Source organism: Globicephala melas, chromosome 21 (genome assembly GCF_963455315.2).
Source record: "Globicephala melas chromosome 21, mGloMel1.2, whole genome shotgun sequence".
Classification (NCBI taxonomy): domain Eukaryota; kingdom Metazoa; phylum Chordata; class Mammalia; order Artiodactyla; family Delphinidae; genus Globicephala; species Globicephala melas.
In genome coordinates, this window is record NC_083334.1 from 28,253,492 (window position 1) to 28,278,630 (window position 25,139).

General features: G+C 41.7%; 1 protein-coding gene across 2 annotated transcripts in view; it reads left to right on the forward strand.

Annotated features, from left to right (window-relative positions):
- KCNU1 (potassium calcium-activated channel subfamily U member 1) overlaps positions 1 to 25,139 on the forward strand; it is a 179,655-nt gene that overhangs the window by 8,285 nt on the left and 146,231 nt on the right. For both annotated transcript variants that reach the window (XM_060291451.1, XM_060291452.1), the window contains 2 exons: positions 18,011 to 18,403; positions 23,041 to 23,094. The gene's annotated coding sequence lies outside the window, so the exon portion shown is untranslated. The remainder of the gene's footprint in view (positions 1 to 18,010; positions 18,404 to 23,040; positions 23,095 to 25,139) is intronic.

Here is a 25,139-nt window from a genome sequence, read left to right on the forward strand (position 1 = left end):
ATCAAGCTGACAGCATCAACAAATGCAGTGTATATAGATTTTGTGTTCCTCAGAACATGGGCAGCCCCTACGAGGAGTCGATTCTTGTAATTTTTTGGTGGTGGCGTGGAGGGACTGAATTGAATGATTTCTTCTTTATTAAAGAAATAATACTCAGGACTTTGAGATCACACTGTCTTTGGTTGAGTTATAAGCTTTTATAATGCAGTATCCCTTAATGTTGACCGAATTAATAATTATGTTTACCTCTTCCTTAAGTTTCCCGAATTCTGTTTTTCTAGCTTTATTGAGGTATAATTGACATAATGACATTGTGTGAGTTTAAGGTGTACGAGGTGATGGTTTGATACAGGTATATATTGCTAAATGCTTACCACGGTAAGGTTAGTTAACAAGGTTAGTTCACGTAATTACTATTTTCTTCTTGTTGTTTCTGTTGTTATGGTGAGAACATTAAAGCTCTAATTTCATAGCAACATTCAAGTATCTAATACAGTATCGTTAACTATGGTCACCACGCTGTACCCTGGAGCCCTGGATCTTATTCATCTTATAACTGAAAGTTTGCACCCTTTGACCAGTATCTCGCCATTTCCCCAACTCCTCAAGCCCTGGCAATCACCATTCCCATGGTGATATTTATTTATTTAGTTTTATTCCCGTGGTAATATTTATTTTATTTTATTATTTTGAAACTTTCTGTTTCTATGAGGTCAAGGTTTTTAAGTTCCACATATAGTCGAGATTATACGCTTGATAAGAAGAGTTGGGAACCCCCATTCATGTCCAAAACAATGAACTCTTGGTTTGAAATACATACATTTTCCCAGAAAAAAAAAAGAGAATTTGCTTTAAGATATTCTTCACTTAAAGTTTAAAGCAGTAAATATTGAAAAGAACAAAATTCCTGAAACCTAAAATGTAAAATATATTTTAACAAGCCAAGGATTCTACTGTATTGATATAAGTCACTGGAATAATTCAAATGTGATTCCCTTCTCAAATTAGAAACACTATTTCAGCAAGATAGTCAGTGTTTGAGTCAATGTTTGGTAGAGGCCTGTGCTTGCATGTGTGAGTGTTACTGAACCAGTATGATCCAATCACTTTAAAAATTTCTTATATTCCTAGAACTAGGCAGTTTGGGCTTAGTGAGGATTCATGAGAATTGCTCTGTCAATTAACAGTAGAAGAACAGAGAGAGTTTGATAACCTAAAGCTCAGAAAATCTTTAGGATTCACAATGCTGAGATATTTTAAGGTAGAAATCAATCATGTGGATTTCAATTCTAGATTCCTAAGAACAGATGCAACAGAGGATGTCAGGTGTGGACTGATGAGCCCTTCTTCTCACGGGTTACACAGCGAAACAGGTTATTGAGAAGTAGGGGCTACCCTGAGACAGAGAGTTATGATGTCCTACAGTTCATAAGTATGTGTTCAACAACAGGCACTCCAAGTAACACGAAAAAGGCTGAAGATTTCTGGAGAAAACTTGGAATACTTCATGGCTAAGCTAAGTCTGTATGAAGTTTACTAAGAGATGTCACAACAGAATCATTATAGCATCGTGCCTGTAATTAACAATACCGCATTATACACCTAAACATTTGCTGAGAGGGTAGAGCTCATGTTAAATGTTCTTACCACAATTTTAAAAAACTGATAAACCTATTTTAAAAAGAAGTACAAAGAAATCTTAAACTTTATTCAGTAGTTTTAGACCCGTGGTAATATTTATTTTATTTTATGATTTTGAAACTTTCTTGTGAATATTGTATTATGCTACAAATAGTCATTTCCATATTATATGTCATGATTTCAATGTATGGGAAAAGAGATGCAAATCTAAAGTTCAAGAAATTAAGTTAAATCTTTTGTTATGTTAAACTTGAAAATTATATAAACTCAAGATTTAAAAAAAAAATAATGCATTCATGGAAGGGCTGATGAGCAGTAATATCCAAGTAGAACTGAGTACCACTCGTATCCAAAGTTTGTTTTCTAAATCCTATTCTCCTCTAAAGGGGACGGAGTTCTTTTCTTAAAATGACTGCCTTCAGATCTGATAGGGAAAGTACAAGGTGTTGGGACATATTTTTGTACCAGAACGCAAAGAGGCATTCAAAGACCAATGGAGTTCTGTCAGAAGGACCCAGGACCCAGTTGAAAGGGCTTCTATTGACAAAACTTGAAACAATATGAGCAAAAGTAATAATAATAAATGCATTTCATTGCAGCATGTTGAACATATACAATTTCAGTCCACTGAAACACACACACACGCACACACACACACACACAGATAGATAGGTAGATAGATATATAGATGTATATATATCTCATTGTGGATTGAAATTTGAATTTGAAATTACACACACATTAAAAAAAAGCTTTCACTGGAGATGACAGTTACACCAACTTCTTTAAAAGTAAATTAGTAAGAAAGAATTAATTAGGCAGTTATACTTTTATTTTAGTGACTATGAAATGTCACCAAATGGCCCTAATTGGTGAGGAAACACTATTTTATTATAAAAGAAAATCAGCTAATGATTATAGATGAAATGACAGGGAGAAAAACACCACCATTGAATAGCTCCAAATAGATACTCGAGTCAGGCAAGGATCATTGGTGAATGCTAAAATCATTAAGTGAAAAGTGGGTGTGCTGAAAATACTGCCACCCTGATTAATTCCCAGTTGTAAAGGGGAAAATGTACCTTTACAATGGAGAAATCTGTTTGTCACTCTCATGAGTAATGAGGCAACTAGTCATTTTGTGCCTCCTGATATGATGCAATATAAAGTACTCAGCATCACCAATGAGCTATTTTGTTAAAATTGTGATAAAATATACATGACATAAAATTTATTGTTTTAACCATTTCTAAGCACACAGTTCAATGGCATTAAGTACATTCAACATTGTTGTGCAGCCGTCACCACTACCCATCACTAGAACTTGCTTGCATCATCCCACACTGAAGCTTGGTAGCCGCTAAACTTGACTTCCCGTTCCTCCCTTCCCCAGGACCCTGGGAACAACCATACCGCTCTCTGTCTTTAAGAATTTGACCGTTCTAGAAACTTCATATGTGTGGAATCATACAATATTTTTCCTTTCATGATTGGTTTATTTCACTTAGTATAACGTCATCAAGGTTTATTATCCATGTTATGGAGTGTGTCAGAATTTCCTTCTTTTTAAGGTTGAATAATATTCCTTTCTACATATATAAAAACATATTTCGTTTATCCACTCCCTTACTGACAGACATTTAAATGTGAGACTGCCAGTCATGCTCTTCTCTTTCCATATTGTTTTGGGTATTCAGGGTGCCTTAAGAATCCATATAAAATTTAGAATAGATTTTTCTACATCTGCAAGAAACATCATTGGGATTTTTATAGGGATTGCGTTGAGGCTATAGATTGCTTTGGGTACTATTGGCATCTTCACAATACAGAGCCTTCCAATCCAGGAACACAGAATATTTTTCCATTTGTTTTTTTTCATTTCTCTCAGCAGTGTTCTGTAGTTTCAATGTACAAGTCTCTTAACTCCTTGGTTAAGTTTATTCTTAAGTATTCTATCCTTAGGGTTGCTCCTGAGAATGTAATTGTTTCTTAATTTCCTCTTTGGGTTGTTCACTGTCCACATACAGAAATGCAGCTGATTTTTGCATGTTGACTTTGTATCCTGCAACTTCACTGCATTAGTTTATTAGTTCTAACAGGTTTTTAAAAAATCTTTAGTGTTTTCTACATATAAGATCATGTTGTCTGTGAACTGAGATATTTTACTTTTTCCTTCCAATTTGGATGACTTTTCTTTCTTTATTTTTCTTGCCCAGTGTCTCTGGCTAGGACATCCAGTCCTGTGTCAAATAGGAGTGGCAAAAGTAGGGCTTTTTGTCTTATTCTTACTGCAAGAGGAAAAACTTTGCCTCTTTCACCATTGAGCGTGATGTTAGCTGTGAGTTTTTCATATATGAATTTTATTATTTTAAGGTAGTTTCCTTCAATTCCTAGTTCGTTGAGTGTTTTTATCATGAAAGTGTGTTGAGTTTTTTCAAATGTTTTTTTTGAATAATAATTTTCTTTCTTTATGTTATTGTGGTGTTTCACATCGATCAATTTTTGTATGTTGAACCAACCATGCCTTCCAGGTATAAACCCTTGTTAATCATGGGCATATCTTTTTAACATGCTGTTGGATTCAGTTTGCTGGTATTTTGTTGGGAATATTTGGATCAGTATTCATTAGCAATATTGGTATGTAGTTTTCTTTCCTTGTAGCGTCTTTGTCCCACTTTGGAATCAGGGTCATTCTGGCCTCACAGAATGAATTAGGAAATGTTCCCTCCCCTTCAACATTTTGGAAGAATTTGAGATTCTGTTAATTCTTTTCAAACGTTTGGTAAAATTCACTAGTGAAGCCATCTGGCCCAAAACTTGTTTGTTGTAATTTTTTTTTAATTGCTGATGATATAGCCTTATTTCTTAGTGGTCTGTTGAGATTTTCTACTTCTCGATGATTAGACCTAGTAAGCTGTATGCATCTAGGAATTTGTGCATTTCTTGCAGGTTATCAAATTTGTTGGCATGTAATTCTTCATAGTAGTCCCTTGTGACTATTTTTATTTCTGTAAAGTCAGTATTAATGGCCCCACTTTTGTTTCTGATTTTATTTATTGGAGACTTTTCTCTTTTTGTGTTAAGTTAATCTAGCTAAAGAGTGTTAATTTTCTGATTTTTTTGAAGCAGAAACAAGGATCTTGGTTTCATTGATTTTCTCTGTTGTCTTTCTATTCTCTATTTCTCTCTGCTCTAATATTTAATATGTTCTTCCTTCTAGCTTTGAGTTTAGTTTTTTCTCCTTTTTCTAGTTCTTTAAGGCATAAAGTTAGGCTGTTCATTTGTGACATTTGTTCTTTTTTAATATAAGCACTTAGAACTATAAATTTCTCTCAGCGGAAAATGTCTGATTTTTAAAATTTGTATATGGATTTTATGTTTTCTAATATTATACATATATCTATGTATGTGAGCTGTGTAGCATGTGTATATGATACAAATATGGCAAAATGTTGACAATTGTTTGATTTAGGTGGTGAGATATGGAGGATGCTTGTACCGTTCTTCTTGCTTTTAAATATGTTTAATATTGTTAGAAATAAAATGCTTAGGGACTTCCCTGGCGGTCCAGTGGTTAAGACCTCACCTTCCAACTCGGGGGGTGCAGGCTCGATCACTGGTCGGGGAGCCAAGATCCCACATGCCTCGCAGACGAGAATACAAAACAGAAAACAGAAGCAATATTGCAACAGATTCAACAAAGACTTTAAAAATGTGCCACATCAAAAACAAAATCTTTAAAAAAAACATGCTTAAAATTCAAGAGGTTTCCTAAGTTGGGTGGGACAAGATTAAAGAGGATTTGGAAAAACCCCTCAGAAGAGCCTAGACTGTGGTGGAAATAAACAGGGAGCTGAAGTAGCTAAACAAAGTTCATTGTGGTTCAAACGCTCCCCACTTCCAGCAACCTCGCAGTCACGTCTCTCTAGCATGTGTGTGTCTGATGGTTATAAGCGGGGTGCTGAAGTTTTTCTTCCCAGTAGATGATAAGGAGCTTGAATATAGCAACATGATACTCCTTGTAGCACCTACACATTCAGGTACTGCAATGATTGTAAGTCACCAAGAGACTCATGAAAACTGCAAGAGGGAGATGCTAGATTACCAAAAAAAAAATGCCATACTCCTCCACTCCGACCTTTATCCATGCCTCTTTGCAGTGTGACTTTACAGGACTTCCAGCAAGCGGCAGAACCTATTCCTCAGTCTTTGCATCTGGACTGTACTTGCTTTGACCACAGAACATGGCAGGAATGATGCCATACCAGTTCTGGGCTTACTTCTCAAGAGGGCCTGCATGCCTCCTTCTCTCCCAGAACCCTCCCAGCCACCGTGTGAACTGACAGAGGCTGGCCTGCTGTGTATTAATAGATAGTTTCTCTATTGTCCCCGGTACCTGGGCTAAGAAGCAGCCAACCCTCAGAAGCAGAGCCTGCTCACTGGCCAGGAGCTGACCACAGGTGCATTCAGGAACCGAACTGAGTACAGAAGTGCTGATGCGCAGAACTGTAAGCTAAATAAATGTCTGTTGTTTTAAGTTACTCTATTTGGGGTGCTGTTCTGCACAGAGAAAGATAAGTGATGCGAGGGAAGAAGGGGAAGAATAAGAAAAAGAAGAGAGGAGGAGGCAGGAAGGGAGAATAGAGGACCTGAACATATGGATGACTTTCTTCACGAAGTCCTGAATCCTGTATTTTATGTAATCAGGGTTGCTGCTGCATTGGTAGCATTCAGCAGAGTCACAAAAGTTGTGTTGCATTCCTTCTGTTTTATCAAACTTGAGATTTGAAATATTCATGCAGATAAAAGAACACATTACAATTCAGGAGAAATTTCTTCAATTGCCATTAGCTCAGAAGCAGCATCTGGCTTCCAGCAATGGGTAGGTACTTAGTCTCACCGAACAATTTTTCCTTCGATTAAGCCCACATACCAGAACATGATTGCTTTCCTGTATCTGTTAGGATACTGATGCTTTACTTTTCCAAGGCTGTTGATAGAGGTTTGAGTGAGGTGGTGTTTTGTAAAGACATTGACCAGATTCCTGAATCCGCAGGAATTCTGGACTCTGGTCAGAAGCCTCTAGTTTCTTTTTATCCTCTCCTCCTTACACCTCCTCCGCGTGTAACAAATATGTACATCAGGAAACACATGTGGGACATTAGCCAGTGAAAGCTACTGATAAAGACCTGAAAAGTATTGAGTTTATCAAAGTTTATAATTATCTATTTGATCTACCATCGGAATGTCAGTGTTCTATCTTGATGCTATGCAAAGACCTCAAAGAATATCTATGGACAGAGGAGCTTAAAGCAAAAAGTAGAAGAGGTAAAGTTAGAGAAATATCAAACCGAATAATCACTCAATTGCTTACCTCCCTGCTGAGGGTTTTGAAAATTTACAGGAAGCTTGGGTAACTAAGAAGCAGAGGTGCTTGTGTTATCAGAGAATAGATTGGAGAAAACAGAGGAGACCTGGGACAGAGACATCTGAGCTGCTTTTGCTTCTGTAATTTTGGCTTCAGCCATCTTTCTTTTAGATCTTGATCTTTTCATTCAGTGGACTCCACTAGCAGATCAAAAAAACATTACTAATGCCAATCAATTTAATTTCATTTATCAGTATTCCTGGATCTGTTAAGCAGTCACGTCAATGCACTTCCATGCCCCTCCCATCCCTCCCTCACTCCAGGGTAAGAAGAGCTGGAGGAGACCAATGGTTCCCAACACGTTTGTGCAATGGAATTGCTCTAGATGTTTTAAAACATATAGATGTCCAGCTAGATGGACATCTCTGAGGGCAGGAGCCTGGTCACCTAAATTCAGAAAACTCCCCCAGTTAATTTTGCTGCAGCCATCCAAGTGCTGGTTCATGACCAGATTTTTGGAAACCACTGGACAAAATGAAATTATGGCCAAGAGTGTACGATAAGGTATTTGTAGAGCTTTTGGTAGATTGATTTCTGTAGCATTAGTTTGGGCACTTACGTGAATATGCCATTTGAGTGAGGTTCTAAAGCAGAGAATACAAGCATAAATACCTACAGAATGAGGTGGGTAAGTGGAAAGTATAAAAACCTGGAGACCGATGTCCCCTCTAAAAGTCATAGCCTATTCCTGCCATCTAGGAATGATGGTGCATTTTTCTAAGACATCCAGAAATCCGGATATTTTAAAGTGAAATTTCTTGATTTAAAAAGGTTAAGAACTTATTTTTCAAAGCTTAAAACACTGCCTTTGGGCCCAACTTGATATTTCTCTGGGCTTGAACATAACCACCCTATGAGCTACCTTAGGGTATCTGCAGATGCGATGTTGCTTTTGCAGGTGTCGACTCTACTAAAAGTTCTGAAGTATTCCAAGTATCAGAAGACGTTAAGGACAACAAGGAAATTACAGCAAATTGAATGATGACTAATCTTTACAAAATAGAATTTTTTCACCTTGGTATGCATTAGTGAAATATAACCGCATCCTAAAGACAGACTGATGGGATTCCGAAACATGGCTCTCCCCACACATAAACGCAAGCATGAGGACTTATTTCTCTTTCAGTGTCTGTTTGTGTGAGTTTATGTACATGGCTTGTTTGTTTTTGGCTGGAGGAAGTCATGTTATACAGAGGCATCGGGTGTAAAAAAGTAATGGAACAATGGCTCCCACTCTCAAGTGTTTTCTGAGCTGCAGTTTTTCAGTTCTCATGGAGAATGGTGTTAAAAACCACAGATAAAATCATTATTTCCTTGAGAAATCTTATGAGGTTCTGAGCCCAGAAAGCACCCATGTGAGAACGTCTACACAGAGTCAGGAAGATGGTCATTCCCTCTGTTGCTCTCCAGGTTTTCACATGGGTCTAGCGCTTGGAGGACTCAAGGACAATACAGCTTCATTTGGCATCTCAGGGATGTGGAAGCTCTTAGTAGGTTGGGTCAGGGGTTCAGCGTCTTACAAAGGATGGCACTGAAAGTGACAAATGACCTATTTTGAGACATTTGGAAGCAGGCACCATCCACAAGGAGACAGAGTTGACATAAGCCAACTCATTCCTGCAAATCAGTGAAACCATCCAGGGAATAACCAGAAAATTGACCCCTGCCCACTGTAAACCCGCCACCATCACCATCTGTGGCCCTACTGAATGCATTATTCACCCTAATGATATCTTTATTAAGGCTGACCTAGGCTAATCCGCTATTCAGGTTGTTAGGTTCTTTTCGGTGAATATTGGTTGCCTCTGGTGGTGAGTGATGGTTGGAGCCATTTGTTTTCTCTGCAATGTTATTGCCAGATATTATGTTTTAAAGAAAGCAAAAACCGTACCTAAGTACCAATATCGATTAGTGAGCAGGCATCCAGACATGTGAATAATGAGGTCTTGCAAGTCAGGTGAAGTCCCCACTCTCCATCCTTTCCTCCCTGTTCTCTAGGCACTCCACGAGTCTCTAGAACTAAAGGCCCATCCAGCCACAGCAAGTACTCTGATGGCAGAAACAGCTATGTCCCTAGTTTGAGTAGAGCAAAGAATTCCCTCTCAAGTGGGGAACTCTGGAATGAGTGGAGTTCTAAACCTAGGATACTACTCAAAAAATAGGCTGCTGGGATTGTCAGAGTGTTAATTCTGCAAGTGTAGATTCTTCTGTACACATCTTTCCGCCTGACACATACTGACACTATGCATTTCTCCAGTGACACAATTTAATATCCTGTATATTAATTAATAAACCCTCCAGTGCCAAATCAGACCGATATGTGTAAGGGGAACTATACAATGAGGTTTTCAGATTCTAACCAACCAGTTCTGATATATTCTGAAATGCAAGTTACTGAGCAGCTTAGTTCACATGTTATGTGACCATTCCTGCACTCTAGAGCAATGTTAATTTAGATATGCACACACACCTTACACTGCCAAACTGAAGCACTTCAAATACATTTTAGAAAACAGAGTAATATTCCAAGGAACTCACTTTTCAGTGAATTCACTTTACAGTGAAAGAATGCAAGCCCTTGGGATTCATTCTTGATCTTACCCTTGATCTTAGCCTCCAATCCAACATCTAGAAGCAGCTAGTTCTTTTTTTTTGCGGTACGCGGGCCTCTCACTGTTGTGGCCTCTCCCATTGCGGAGCACAGGCTCCGGATGCGCAGGCTCAGTGGCCATGGCTCACGGACCCAGCCACTCCGCGGCACGTGGGATCCTCCCGGACCAGGGCACAAACCCGTGTCCCCTGCATCGGCAAGCAGACTCTCAACCACTGTGCCACCAGGGAAGCCCTAGAAGCAGCTCGTTCTATAAGTCAGTAGAATGCCTTGTTAGGACCCAGTGTTAACTAGGGGAAAGCACCAAACAAGATAGGGGTGTTGTACACAGAACTGGAATTCACTCCATACCAGCAACCAGAAATGGGGCTCTTGCTCCCTGAAGGCACAAGTGTGGGATCCGAGAGGTCAGAGTGAAAGGATCCCCTCTGCGTTTTACACACACAATAACCATCTCACAGATTTCATCTTGTGCAGTAGCACAACGTATTAATCAACACCCGTGTTCTTGATCAGTATTCCTATATCACAGACAGTTCTTTTTGTTAGTCAATTGCTGGAAAAGCTCAGGGTAGCCAGGTGTGTTACAGTTCAGATTCAGTGGGACCATTGCTGAGTCTTTTAGTGGAAGCACTGTTCTCCTGAAATATTGAAACCATAGGAGCCCAGCGTCTGTCTTGATATTGGATAACAAAAGAGTGGTATGTAGCAGTAATAACACTTTCTTCCTGATTATAATTTGAATCTCCTTTCAATATTTGGGGAATTTCTCATATTATGAGTGGAAGAGACGTAGAGCCTACCTGTCGTTCTAGAAGCCCAGGTACTCCCTTTCCAAGCCCCCTTTGTAGTTAGCGCATGGGCACATGATCGCAAAGCCAGTAACAAGCACTCACTCTGGAACTTGAAGAAGAAACTGGTAAAGCAAAAAATCAAGACAGGAGGGAACTTCTCTGAAAGTAGATGTGGGATGCATCCAGTTTCCAAGAGCGCCAACATCTGAAATGCCAACAGCAGCATTCAGTTGAAGGTCCTGACTGTTCTGGCGTTTAGAGCTCACATCCGTGTCCTGCTGCTGTGTAACATGTTACAGCCATCTTAGCACCTTAAAACAATGCAAATCTATTCTCCTTACAGTTCTGTAGGTCAGAAGTCTGCGTAGACTTGACTGATTGCTTCACTCTGGGTCTCATGAGAAAGAAATCAAGGTGGTGTCGCGCCTGAGGCCTGATCTGGAGGCTCCGAGGGAGAATCCGTGTATGGGAGTGGCTCTGCCATGCACTCTGCTGACCCTGCGGGTTTCCACGTAGACCAGGCAGGCAGAGGCTTGAACCACAGCTCATCCGAGCCTTGGCAGAATGCCTGGGACCCTCCTAGAGCAGGAGAGCACGGGAGGGTCGTAGGGAGCGTCTGTGAGGTCATCTCCCCCGGACCTGTCTCCCCATGAGACGTTTCCTCAGCACCTCCTGGGTTATGGTGAGGTAAGGGGCTTTCTTCCCTGTCCCTTGCCCCCATCAGAATAGATTTGTAGGATATAAAGCTGCTGAGCTGTCGCCTGGAATTGGATCGTCAGCAACGAGATGTTGCACAGTTGGCGTTAGAGTCACCCGGCCCCTTTTGCTTAGTGTCATCTTTCTGGTGTGTGGGACGAGGACGGTGGGCAGCCGGAGCCTTTGGCTAGTCTTCCACGTGCTGCTTATGTAAGTAATAAACTGTCTGAATCCAGAAGTGGCTCACTGTAACTTTGCCAGGCGAAGCAGTCGGGTCTTGGTCTTGGCCTTGCCTTTTCTTGGGTGTGATTGATGGTCCACTTCTCAGGCTCGTCAGGGTGTTAGCAGAATTCAGTTCCTTGTAGTAGTAGGTTGAGCCCCCCATGTTTTGGCCAGCTGTCATCCGGGACCCCTCTCAGCTCCTCAAGGCCACGTGCACTCCTCACCACGTTGCTGCCTCCGATGGTGTAGAGTTACTCATGCTTCCAGTCTCTGTGACTCTTCCCTGTGCCGATCTCTTCTGCCTCCAGTCAGAAAAGTTCTATACTTCAGGGCTTATGTGATGAGATGGGACCCACCTGGATAAAATGAGGTCGTCTCTTTATCGTAGAGTCCATTACCTTAAATACATCTGCAGAGCACCTTGTGCCATGTGAGGTAGTATATCTGTAGGTCCTGGGGACTGGGATGTGGACATCTTTGGGGTTCCATTTTGCCGACCACAGTTGGCCATGATGTTGGTTTCCCAACAGACCAGATTTGTGGTGCTGTTTGGACTGTTGCTTTGGCTGTGTGGTCCACAGGCTTACTTGTCCAGCATTCTCAGCTACTCAAGCTACTGGGAGTAGCTAATATTCTTATATAAATTTATTTTCTTTTTGTCAGAGTCGTTTTCTGTTTCTTGCAGCTAAAACTCAAACTGATAAAGATACACGTGATTTTCAGCACTGTTGACGAGTACTGGATGAAATTTCTTGGGACTTAAAATTCTTTTCCAAATTATTGCAGCTCCTAGTCTGGCTTACAGATAACTTCTTTGCAACTCTTTGGTGGAAATAACAGCTTCCATGTCCTTTTGTTTGTTGAGACAGTTTCACTTAAGACTTGTGGTATCCATGTCTGTAACTCTAGCTTATAAAATAATTCCTGTATTCATGATTGTCTATTAGCATAGAAAATGACTGAGAAAATACATACCCAGAGACCAGCACCTTGCTTCTCAATCCCAAGGAGAATCTTCCAACCTGCTCCCGCTCCCTCAGTCCTAGCGCATCATGACTGTGCTACAGACATCACCTGGAGTTGCAGAGAACAGTCCCTCCACATCATTCAGTTAATTTCTTGGGACTATAGCTGGAAATAAGTGCTCCCCTTCCTTTAGGAGAGCACCAACGATAATCCCACAGCGCCCTGCTTCCCCGCTTATTTAAGCACCATCTGTACTCTGATCTTGTTACTGCTATCTCCACTCTCATCCTCTTCCTGTTTGGGACGTCTCATCATCTGGTACGTTCCCCATACCTCCCTGCCCCTGCAAAGCCTCTGCTGTGCACCTTGGATCCCCTTTTCTGGAAACAGTAAACCTTCCTCTAACTCTTGGCCTTTACTGAAATCTGGCTCTCTCTAGAGAACTCTATTTCTCCCACATTTACTGAGTCAGAGGCCTCTTATCTCCCTCTCATCCCCGACCCTGCAGGGCAGTGGGGCAGTGTGAGTGTCCTTCCCACTGCCTCTTCCACACCACTCCTCCCTCCTTCCGCACGATCCCAGCCCCTCTGATACTCAGGCCATCAGCACAGACCAGAGGTGCCACCCGTCCTGACTGCTGCCCACCCGTCCTGACTGCTGCCCACCCATCCTGACTGCTGTCCGCCCGTCCTGACTGCTGCCCACCCGTCCTGACTGATGCCCACCCGTCCTGACTGCTGCCCACCCGTCCTGACTGATGCCCACCCGTCCTGACTGCTGCCCGCCCGTCCTGACTGCTGCCCACCCGTCCTGACTGCTGTCCCCCTGCAGACCTCTTGCTCTTTCTCATTCCTTCACTGAGGTGACTCTTGTGGCCTCTGCTCAGACGCCCTCTTCTTAGAGGACCTTTCTAGGACCACCCCATCCGAAGTCAATCTACTTCCTCCCCATTTCTCCTCTAACTTAGCACCTTGCTCCTTTCCTTCGTAGCATTTATATTGTAAAACTGTTTATGATTTATTTTTCATTCATTTAATGTGTGGTTCTCTTGCTAGAATAAATCAGAGTTTTTGTCTACTTATTTCACAGTTGTATCCTCGATACCCAAAACAGTATCTGACACTTTAAGTAAAATTGCCTACCTGAAATTGGGTTAAAATAGCTATACACAAACTTCATAGTTATGTGAAACTCTACCTCGGTATTTTATCTGAGAAGCCAATTTTCTATACTATTCATAGACTAATAGGCTTCCTCCTCACTCATCTGCAGTGTTTTCTCTATTATACATTACATGCTTACATAAGGTCTATTTTATGATTTTCTGCTCTGTCGCTTAGATGCATATGCCTGATAGTTTCACCAAAGCCAATCCATTTTAATCACTGTGAATTGATAAATCTTGCAGTAAATGAGAGGGGCAAGTTATTACTTTTTCCCTTTTAAGCTTTTCATAGAAAAGCTTTTCCAGATGAACACTAGAGTTCAGATTTGGGGGCACCTTCAAGGTAGAATGAAATGGAACAAATCATGCAGGAAAAAACAATCCTAAATTTGTTTATGTAAAGATATGAACTCTGTACACTGGGAAACGTCAGTAATGAACTTGGGAAAAGTATCTGCAGGATACATAGAAGTAAATGGGTCGGGGTCAGACTGATGCTGTGATTCCTCATGACGTCGGGTTGTAGCACCCCCTCCAGTGCTCTGGAGGGAACAGCCTTCTGACAAGCCACCCAACTGCCACGGCACATTCAGGAGGGGGAGGGGGTGCTCCAGACTGCCTTGCACTGGGAGAGCTGTAGGAGCCAGTCTGAAAGAGAGAATGTGAACATTGAACATGCTTAAATGTGTCTGCAGATCTGACAGATGGACTGGACAGAAAGGGGAAAATTGTGGAGCATGTCTGGAAGGAAGTGCCAGAACCTAGAGATCAGTGGGGAGACGGGTTCCAAGGAAAGTGTGAAGGTGGCCTGGCCACCGCCTGCCACAGCACCACCTTCACACTTGGAGTCCCTGTACTGCCTGCGAAGGGGACACCAGCCTGCAAGGTAATTGAGGAATCCAACCACCCTGGTGTGGAAAACTCTTCCAAAGAGCTGGGTAAAAACACAGAGGAACCTGTCAGCTGGCCGGCCAGAGAGAACAGCCCCGACGTTGGCTCGGGAATATGGAGAAAAGCATCAGGCTGGGTGTCAAGGACTTGGAGACAGAAAGAGCAGCCGTCACGGAAATGTATGGATGTCTGATCTTTATGTGAGTTCCTCTCCTTCCCTCACCAGGTTCCTAAAGAATAATGTGGACCCCAGAAGTGCTTGAGTGAAGGGGGAGGCGCTGAACATTAAGGCTTGTGGAATTGCAGAAAATCCGTAATCACTGGTAGGTGAGACCAGGACATCTACGGATTACCCACAAAAGAGACAAAGGGTTAATAATATCATTAATATAAAAGGTATTCCTGGACTTCCCTGGTGCTCCATTGAGTAAGACTCCGCGCTCCCAATGCAGGGGGCCTGGGTTTGATCCCGGTCGGGGAACCAGATCCCACGTGCATGCCGCAACTAGGAAGTCTGCCTGCCGTGACTGGAGGATCCTGCGTGCCGCAACTGAGGGTCCTGCACACCACAATGAAGAGCCCGTGTGCCACGACAGAGACCTGGCCCAGCCAAAATTAATTAATTAAAGAAAAAAGATATTCCTAACACTGAAACAAAGACAAGACTGTCTTTCCAATGGAAAAAATGTCAGTGAATATCAACAGATAATTTATTAGTGAATAAAGGAAACCAGAATATGTCACCCCAAAATATGCCTCTGTGACATAAAAATTATTTTGAGCTGAAGGCAGTTAAGCAGTAGACACAGAAAAAGCTCCCCCCACTTTTTTTTTGCCTAAAGGAAGGATATAAATTCTCCTTTACTGGACACAGACTCTTACCAGCCCAGAGATGGCACCAGTGGACTCTTCAAACAAACCTTTGTTAAGCCCTTAGCTTCCTAGTTACTTCTCCACTGTTTACTACCTCTAGTCCAAACCCTTTTGTCTTGTCATTTCTTTGCAAATGTATTGATTCTTTGTCTAAAAGGCATAAAAGCTTCCTGCTTTGGTCACTTCTTTGGGTCCCTTCCTCTCTCCTGAAGGCTCCCTTGTGCATGTTAAAATTCAATAAAATCTGTGTGCTTTTCTCTGAACATCTTTGTCAGTTTAATTTTCAGACCCAGTCAGGGACCATAAGAAGGTTGAGGAAAAACATTTTTCTGCCCTGCATGAAGAACTGTGACTTACAGATGCACGTGTACAAACCTTCAATTTAAAAATGAAACAAGAAATAAAAATTAAAATGATAAGATACAATAAATTATCAACTGAACAGACACATGAAAAATGTTAACTACAACAACGTGGGTGGAAGAGAGAAGACCCAGGAGCTCCAGTGGGAATATAAATGACAGCTTTCTAAGAAAAGGTTTGACAATAAATATCAAACATTTTAAAAATGCTCGTGTTTGACATAGTAATTTCATTTTTTAGGATTCAATCCAAGGAAGTCACTCGAGTAGGGGACAGATATATACAAAGATAGTTATTGCAGCATTTTTGTAGTGAAAAACATTGAAAACCTAAATACCTAGGAAGTGACTAAATAATTAATATAATACGTGTTACACCGTCATTGAAACATGTTTTAAAGTAATTTCAGTGACATGGAAAATATTCAGTATCTAATGTACAGTTGAAGGAGAAAAAATAAAAAGATGCACAACTGTATATAGTAGGATTATCTATGAGCCATAAAATCACTGAACTGTATCTCAGGCATCACCCAGGCCCCTGCAGTCACTTTATGGATAAAGAAGTGTAGGTTCAAGAAAAGAAATTAAGAATCAAAGAGGATAAATGACTTCCCCAAAGTCACAGAGTTAGCCAGGAGCAGACCGGGATCAGAATTCTAGCCCTAATTTCGGAAACTCCCCATTATAGTTCCTGGAGTTCGATCACATAAATTTCCTGACTCATGCCATGCGTTTTTAGGGGTTTCCAGCCTCCCACCTGCATCAGCACATTTCTGTCTTTTCATCAGCAGTACCCTTATCAACCTGTTAGGACTCGAGTACTTCAAACTCTCTTGTCTCCAAATCCATAGCTGACAGCGTACAGGGAGTTCTTTTTTAACTGCTTTGCATCCTCTCTTCTCTAAATTTTTTTGTTCTTATCTGTACCATATCATCAATAATTTAAGAAATACGCATTCCTGTGGGAAAAGGCCTTCTCAAGTCCACAAATTTGAAAATACCGCCGTTATCTATCATTCTCTCCATAAAATGCCATAATGTATAACTTAAAATTTTAAGTGACTCCCTTAGACAATTAATGATTCTATAACTTCAGTACTAAAGTCCTTTATACAGCTATTCAAATTAATCCTGGTGGAAGCAATTGCAAAATAGTTTCACTGATGGCCTACTCTTGTCTCTCTGTGGAATACATCATAGTTCTGAGCTGAACTCACCATTTGACTCCTTAATATTATTTTCTGGCTGAGGAACATAACCCTTGGAGCAGCTTAAATTTTATCCCAAACTTAGTTGATTTTCTCTCAAGGTAGTTTTTCAAAAGATCTAAAATTGTCGGGGTTTTTTGGTCTTGTTTTACTTTTGTTTGTTTGTTTGTTTTTGTTTTACTTTTTAAACTTAATCATGAGCTGTAGTGAATAGGTAGGGCCAAGCAGACAACAGAGTTGAGTCAAAGATTAGATACAGGGGAGCCTAGTAAGCTCACCCCCCAAGAGACTTGGCATTTTAGCCAATTCTAGATTGTCAAGTTCAAATTCACGAGGCCTGCAAAATTACTAGTGACTACTGCATGTTCCCCAATAATTGAAATCTTAAATATTATTCACAAAGGCCAAGAATCCATTGTTTTGTTTTCTTATGGTTCTTGATTCCCAGTAAGATACTTTATCTGTAGTCTTTTTAAGTTATTGTTATCCAGGACCATCTTATTCCCCTTCCAAGCAGCTTAGATAGAAGTCAGTGTCTTTGGGATCTCACCATTTTCCAGCCTCTCCATTACAGTAGTCCTGGATGATGGGTATTCTGATACCTAATTTACTCAAGGATGCCAGTTACCTTGTCTGAGATCATAGACCTAGTCAGGGGTAGAAGCCCCGACCTTTAGGTCCCAAAGCATGTGTTCTTTCCTTTAAACTATGTCTCCTCTTAATTTCAGTGCTCGATTCTATAAAAGAGAAATGAGATTTACAGATAAGTGTCTAAAAAAGAGGTCAGCGGGTAGGGGGGGATTCATCATTTTTAAAGCATCCCAGATGATGATAATATGCAGACAGAGCTGAGAACCAAGCTTCCCGAGTGGTCTGGGTCCGCTTACCTTGTTTCTGCTCCCTCTCCCCTCTGCGTACATGTTCATTCTTGCATTTCATGACATGTTCTCACCTGTTTCCTTCATCCTCTAAGTTCTTCCCGCTCCTGCTTAAAAATCTTATCCGGTCTCATGTCCCTCTTTAGGGCTGCACCTCCGAGGTTCTAATTAAGTACTAAAAGCCTCTTCATAGTTTCTCACTGTTTTTTCCTTTGCTGCACAGCAATCTCCTCCACTAAACTCATCTTTTTTTTTTTTTTTGCCGTACGCAGGCCTCTCACTGTTGTGGCCTCTCCCGTCGCGGAGCACAGGCTCCGGACGCGCAGGCTCAGCGGCCATGGCTCACGGGCCCAGCCACTCCGCGGCATGTGGGATCTTCCCGGACCGGGGCACGAAGCCGTGTCCCCTGCATCGGCAGGCTGACCCCCAACCACTGCGCCACCACGGAAGCCTAAACCCATCTTTTGAAGTGTGAACAGTTTCTGCAAGATGCAGTGGAGGAGACAAAAGAAGATCTGTAAATCTCAGCTGATTTTTTTTTTCATTTATCAAAATGAAATGAATACGCAAGAAGTAAATGCCTACTGCTAGCCTGACCCTAAACAAGGAACTTGCACCTTCAAAGTATATAATTCCAGCTACAAGCTTCAAGTACTCAATGGCAGGTGATGTATTGTAGGTTTATATGCCCTGCCCGGTACATTTCAGCGCACTGGGGCTTTTTCCCTGTTCTGAACAGTTTCCAGCGTTGAGACCTCAAATTGAATTATTTCTACCTGACCTGGGCCAGCCGCCCAGCGTCCTCTCCTTCCTGTCTCCCAGGAGGTGGCCATGCCATTAAAGCATCACACCATCCTAGTCTGACTTCTCCTTAGAAGAGCTGTCCTCCGTGCAGGCTGCAAAATGCTGCTAATTAGGTGTGACTGGCCTTTCCCTTCCAGTGTGCCTTACGTTCCCTTTTCTCCAACCCCCATCCACTTCTTTCCTCCTTAGACTGAAGATCTCCCCTTAGATACAACATGATTTAGAAATCAGAGCGGTGGAGGCAGTCAGGATAGTTACATATTACATAAGGCCATTAAAGATCCTTCATTCACATCGAGTGCCCCTTTGTAGTGAACGGTGAAGCCGGGGGGGGGGGGGGGGGGGGGAGGAGGTTTTAACCTCTCTGCAGGGAAGCAGCCTCAGAAGCTGAAGATTTCCCCGCCCAGGATAAAGGCAGCAGCCTGTATGTAACAGACCAGTCTGTAAGGCAGCATTGCTTAACAGTGATGCAGAGGGGGGAAATGTTTGCTCAATCATCTTAGGGTCCCTGGCTTGATCTGAAAATTAAACTGACAAAGAGAAAAGCATACAAATTTCATTGAATTTCTACATGTAGATGAGAGAGTCTTCACAAGAAAATGAAGACCAAGAAAGTGACCAGAGCCAGAAGTTTTTATACCTTTTCGACAAGGAAATAGTAAATTTTTGAAGAATTGGAAAGACAAAGGGGTTTGGGCCAGGGGTAGTTAATGGTGAAGGAGTAACTAGGAAGGTGAAGGTTAGTTTAGCAAGGTTTGCTTATACAGGCTGCTTGGCCCTAAATTTTCTATCTCTGGTGTTAAGAAAGTCTTTCTGCCCTGTACAGGGAGGGTAGCTTTCACAGGGGAGTTTTATGACCTGTTTCAGGGAAGAAGGGTGACAAGGCAGGGAAGAGTGACCTTCTTGCTTCTGCCTGTTTTTTAAATTCCTTAAGATATTTAATACGCCAAGCTGCCATATTTGGGGGTGACCTGTCTTGAACCCTATCAGTGAGAACACTGATTCTGGAGTCAGCTGGACTGGGGACTGAGCTTTGAATCAACATCACCACTTGTTAGCTTCGAGACCTTGGGCAAATTGCTGAATTTCTCTGGACTTCAAATCTTTCATCTCTAAAGTAGGGGAATTTATATCTATCATACACAGTTGTGATGATTTAGTGAGACAGTCTGCATAAAGTGTTTAATATAGAGCCTATGTTCAAAAAATGACAGCTATTATTATTGAGTGTCCAAAGTGCTGTCCCACTGAGGGCTTAACTCTTTAAATTTACAAGGTGCTTTTTCTCATTGTACTTAATGTGACCCTCATGCAATCTATGAGATAGACATTTCCAAGGTAGGTATTTTATCTCCTAGGAGACTTTTTTTCCCCAGATCTTGTAAGTAGCAAAGTCAAGACTCAAAGCGATCGCTTGAGGGTCCAGGGCACTGACCCCTGGCCACAAAGTACCTCTTGACTCTCCAGGGGAAGAGCCAGCATCTGCAGAGACTGTGATTCCCCTGTGACTAATGAGTTTCTAAATGATGTGCAGTGCTGTGTTGTGGTTGTTTTCATTCCATCTGCTTGATTCAACCAGGCAGCATTAAAGCTGAGAACTCCGGCTCTCAACATGCTGTCAATTTGTTTAATGATTATTCTAGGAGCAGGTGATTTCTATTAGACGGCAAGTGACAGATTGCCTATTAGGAAGAAGTGCATGTTTTTCTAACTAGGGACCCTCAGCACTCAGGGAAGCAGAGCTGGCTTTTGCCAACCTGGAGCTCAGTAGCCAGGTTAATGATGTGATTATCTGAGTGTTATTTGGCCAGGCTGGGGTACTAGACTCTGAGCATCCCTATTGCCAACTGCTGTTTCACTCCAGAAGCAGGTGGGAGGCGTAGCATGAGAAAGAATAACAACCAGTGTGTGGCAGGTTTAGAAAAAATCTGGAAACCAAAAGGGCTCCCAGAAATTTATTTGCCGGTTAGAGAAGGGATTAGGGGAGGACTCACAAAGCCAAGGGAGAGAGTCCTGGACCATCTTTCTTACAGCACCACTGACTTTCTAGGGGACACTTGTTGAATTTCTTCTACCTTTCTGTGCTTTGTTTTGTATCATCTCATTAAATGGGGAAATTTTTAAAGATTCCCCTATTTCTTGATTTTTGGGGTGGACCTGGATTGTCTGTGATGGGGATCACTCTCATAAAATGGTCTTTGCAGCAAGGAAAGCCCAAGCAGAAGACAGCGTTTTGAGCGGAGATGCAATACAATGATTTACTGTTTGGGTTCTTTCATTGTATTTTCTAATCCAAGGATGGTGCTTCAGGGCAAGGATTAACTTTGCAAACATAAGTAACAACTCTCTGATGTATGAAAGTCCAGAGAGGAAAGATACCCAGAGCAGCCTTTCCCAGACTACTGAGATTCCTGTGCACAGCCCCAAACATCTGTCCCTCCTCCAGCTTCCAGGAGCTGAGCCGAGACATTTGCAGACAAAGAGAGAGAGAGAGGCTCTCCTTTACCCCCTGTTTCTCAGGACTCCATTTCTTCCCCCTACTCAGAGCAGGAAACTGCAAAGGTGTGATTTTAGAAGGTTTTATTCGTATGTGCCCCAAGGCAAAAAAAAAAAAAAGCCTAACTTTTCCTTTAAAAAAAAAAGGATGGGGGGGGACCTTCAAGGCCAAAGTTAGTCAGTGTTGCTCCCTAGTGGCAAGATTTCCAAAGAGCAAGCTTTGCTTTGGTGAGTACAGTAGTCCCTGGGGTCCCGGGAATGTTGGTTCCAGGACCACCTCATACCAGAATCCCCGGATGCTCGAGTCTCGTATAAAATGGTGTGATAAAGTTGCCCTCTATAGCCGCCAAGTTCCACATCTGCAGATATGGAGGGCTGACTCTAAGTGCAGTGACACTTGTCACTGGCCCTTGGCACTGGTGATTATAGACAGTATAAATGAGGAGGGGGAGGGGTCCTTGCTCAGCGATGGCCGTTCCATGGAGTTTGGCTTTCTTAACCAGCAAATAAAATCTTGCCACCAAATTGCTTTCTCCTTTCACTGCCTCTTGGCCAGAAAGGACGTGACCCATATCCCTTTTGTAGCACTCTTCCCGTGCCTCACCCCCCTGCCCAACCAGCAGTCAGTTCAGTGCTTGTTAGAAGTGAGATCAAAAGGTGTTTTAAAATACTCAGGAGGCCCAGAGATTTTCCCGAAGAAGCTGACCATTAGTGCTTGATGACTACTCACCATCCTAGGGTTATCTTCCTCCAAAACGCTGTGCATTTGGGTGGGTGGGGGGCTCTGCTTCACAAATTGAAGCATATATTCCTCTGCCTTGATCTCGGTTTCCTCATTTAAAAAAAAAATAAGTAGAACTTGGGGAATGAACAGATTTAATGCTCAGTAATTCTTGTACCTCAGTGCTTATCTACATAGTTTTTACATATTCCAAAAGGCCCTAACTTCAAGGACATACTGAAAGAAGAAAATAAGTGTATTAATGCAGTAGCTACGTTGAAACTCTGTATCAAGGGTATTGCTTATAGAGGCAGTTTTTCGACAAATGCAATGAAAATCACAATACTGATGAAGAAAGTCAGAAATACTAATAAAGAAGGCAACATTACCGTGTGATGGGAGAAATAAGAGAGCTACGCGAATAAGCCGAGCTCTGTTTTAGCAGATGTTAACCAGTCTCAGAGCGTTTCATTTGCTTCATGCATGCATATCACTTGTTCGGATTTTCTTTAAAAATACGTAGATAAAAAGAAATTTGGTTTCTAGGAAGTTATTTTGTGTCTCTAGAGATTTCATTTCTCTCCTGACATAATTGGAAAACTGCTGGGTTGTTCCCCACACCAAAGATGGAGCTAAAATCCAGTCCTTGCATCTCCTGCCAAAACTCGCAAGGAGACGGGTATTTGGAGAGGGGTGTTTGGGTTAGCGTGCCAATTAAACGGGAGCTGATACAGAAAAGATGGCTTTCATCTCCTCTGCTGTCGGTGACAACTCAGTTTTTCAATCTAATCTCCAAGTTGGATATGATTGCCTGGAGACTCCGACACACAGTTTGTTGAAATTGGGATTTTGGAAACACACTCACACAGCACCCAGGGGAATCATGCAACCAGCTGCTGGAACAATGCTTGGTGATCCACCTTAGCTTGTCCATGGTAGACCAGTAGTTCCAAACAGGAGCAGTAGATAGAATGGGCAAAGCAGTGGCCTCGTGATCCCTGCATTGGAACCACGGCCAGAATCGCTGGTTGGAGCTGCCAACATGAACCTCCCCGTTGTTGCTCTCACACCACTCTTGCTGGTGGGCATTAAGCATTCCAGTGAAATCACCAGCTTCATGTTCAGCTGGGCTGATTGCTGAAGAAGCTGATTGCATTATTCATTCTCGTGAAAAGATTTTTCGGACTCTCAAGGATCCATAGAGATTATATTGAAAAAAAATAAAAAACCCAAACTCCAGAGTTATCAACAGTCTAATTTATCCTTCTATTCTTTCAAAAGGGACAGAGTCACAGAGGATACATAGAGAAAGCCTGAACAGAAAATGGATTTTCGGTGAGTTTAGAAGCCCTGTATTTTGTACACTTTGTCTCTTGGTTTTTGTTTTTCATTTCTCCTTTCTACTTCTTTTCTGGACAATTCTTCCATCTTCTTAAAAACAACAACAAAACCAGAACCAACCAAACAAACAAAACCCTGCTGGTTGCTTATTTCCCTATGAAATACTTCCATCTACTGGCCAAATGGAGAAGGCTCACGTCTCAACTTTCTTGTTCCACTTGTATGAGGATTTATTAAGACCACCCTCCAAACATCTAGTACAGTAATCAGAAATCACAAATCATAAAATTAAGGAGGTTGAGGAAATTCTTCACTTTGAACCTAGCAATTCACCCAAGTAAACCCCCATGTATTTGACACACATATGCAGTTTGCAATCACCCAGAATGACGTATAACTCTGCAGTATTACGGAAAGCAAATTAGTGAGAAGAAGGGCTGAGAGGCCAGGCAGAGGGATGGGAAGAGATGGCCTCTCTGGCAAAGCAGTTAGCATCTTTCTAATCAGATCACAGGGAACGAGGCTCTGGGTTCAGAGATGGAATCAGAGATTATGGTCTAGGTAACCATGATTCCTCTATGAAGAAAAGTAATTCCGTGAGAGCTGAAAAGAAAGAAAGTTGTGTTCCAAGTTAACTTATCAGAGGGGACACCCTTTCAATAAAAAACCCTCAGAAATGATGCTTCTTCCTTCTTGTTCTTTTTTTTTTTTTTAACATTTCATACCTGTGCTTCATTTATTGTATTTTGCATCTGGAAGTTTGCCCCTCTTAATCTCCCTCACCTATTTCTCTTTTCCCCCATCACATCCTCTTTATCCATTCATCTGTTGATGGGCACTTAGGTCGCTTCCATATCTTGGCTATTGTAAATAATGCTGCAGTGAACATAGGTGTGTGTGTACCTTTTCAAATGAGTGTTTTTTCGTTTCCTTTGGCTAAAATACCCAGGAGTGGAATCGCTGGATCATGTGATAATTCTATTTTTAGTTTTTTGAGGTATCTCCGTACCATTTTCCGTAATGGCTGAACCAGTTTACATTTCCACCAACAGTGCACAAGGGTTTCCTTTTCTCCACATCCTTCCTGCTTCTTTTCGATGACAGCCATTCTGACGTGTGTGAGGTCGTATCTCACTGTGGTCTTGATTTGCATTTCCCCGGTGATTAGTGATGTTGAGCATCTCTTCATGTGTCTCTTGGCCATCTGTATGTCTTCTTTGGAAAAAAACACCTATTAAGATCCTTTGCCCATTTTTTAATTGGGTTGTTTGGGGTTTTTGGATGTTGAGTTGTATGAGTTTCTTGTTCATTTTTTAAAAAGAATCCATATGGGAGATGGAGTCAGACAGTGGAATGTGGAAAGGTGTTTACTGTCTATTAGAGAACTAATCTGGGCTTATAGAATCAGAGATTCATAATGTGTCAAAGCTGGTAGGAATCTCAAACACCAGAACAGCCTCCTCGTTTTACTGATGAGAGAATTAGGATTGGAGGAGCATAAGAATCCTGTGGAAAGACTTCTATTTCAGAAGTAAACCAACAAATTCAACAAAAGGTAAAAACAAAACTCAAGGTTTCTGTATGGATTTTAAATACAAGTACATTGTTTATAATACCAGCCTGTCCAGAGCCGATAATTTCTAAAAAACAAACCCATATGCTCACCAAAATAGCATGGACGTTCTTCTGGGCTAGGATAACTACCACAGTGGACCATCTTTGGTGCTTTGTCCACTTAGAATAAATGGGGAATGACAGAGTGAAAAAAAAAGTACGGTGCCTTTTTTAAGTACGGTGAGTTTCAATAGATCACGGGTCTAAATAGAACCTGGACTAAATCATATTCCCTCAAAAGAAATCTCTCTTTAAAATGGGTTCATCTACTATCTCTCCTATTCCGTGCAACTTTAAGGAGAGGAATTAAACCCAAATTGAAAACTGAAGAAGGTGAAAGGTGAAGATCTGGTGCCTAAAATAGCTTCATGGAAATACCTTGAGAGGCAGTGCGGCATTTCCAGAGTGACAGACATATTAAGTCA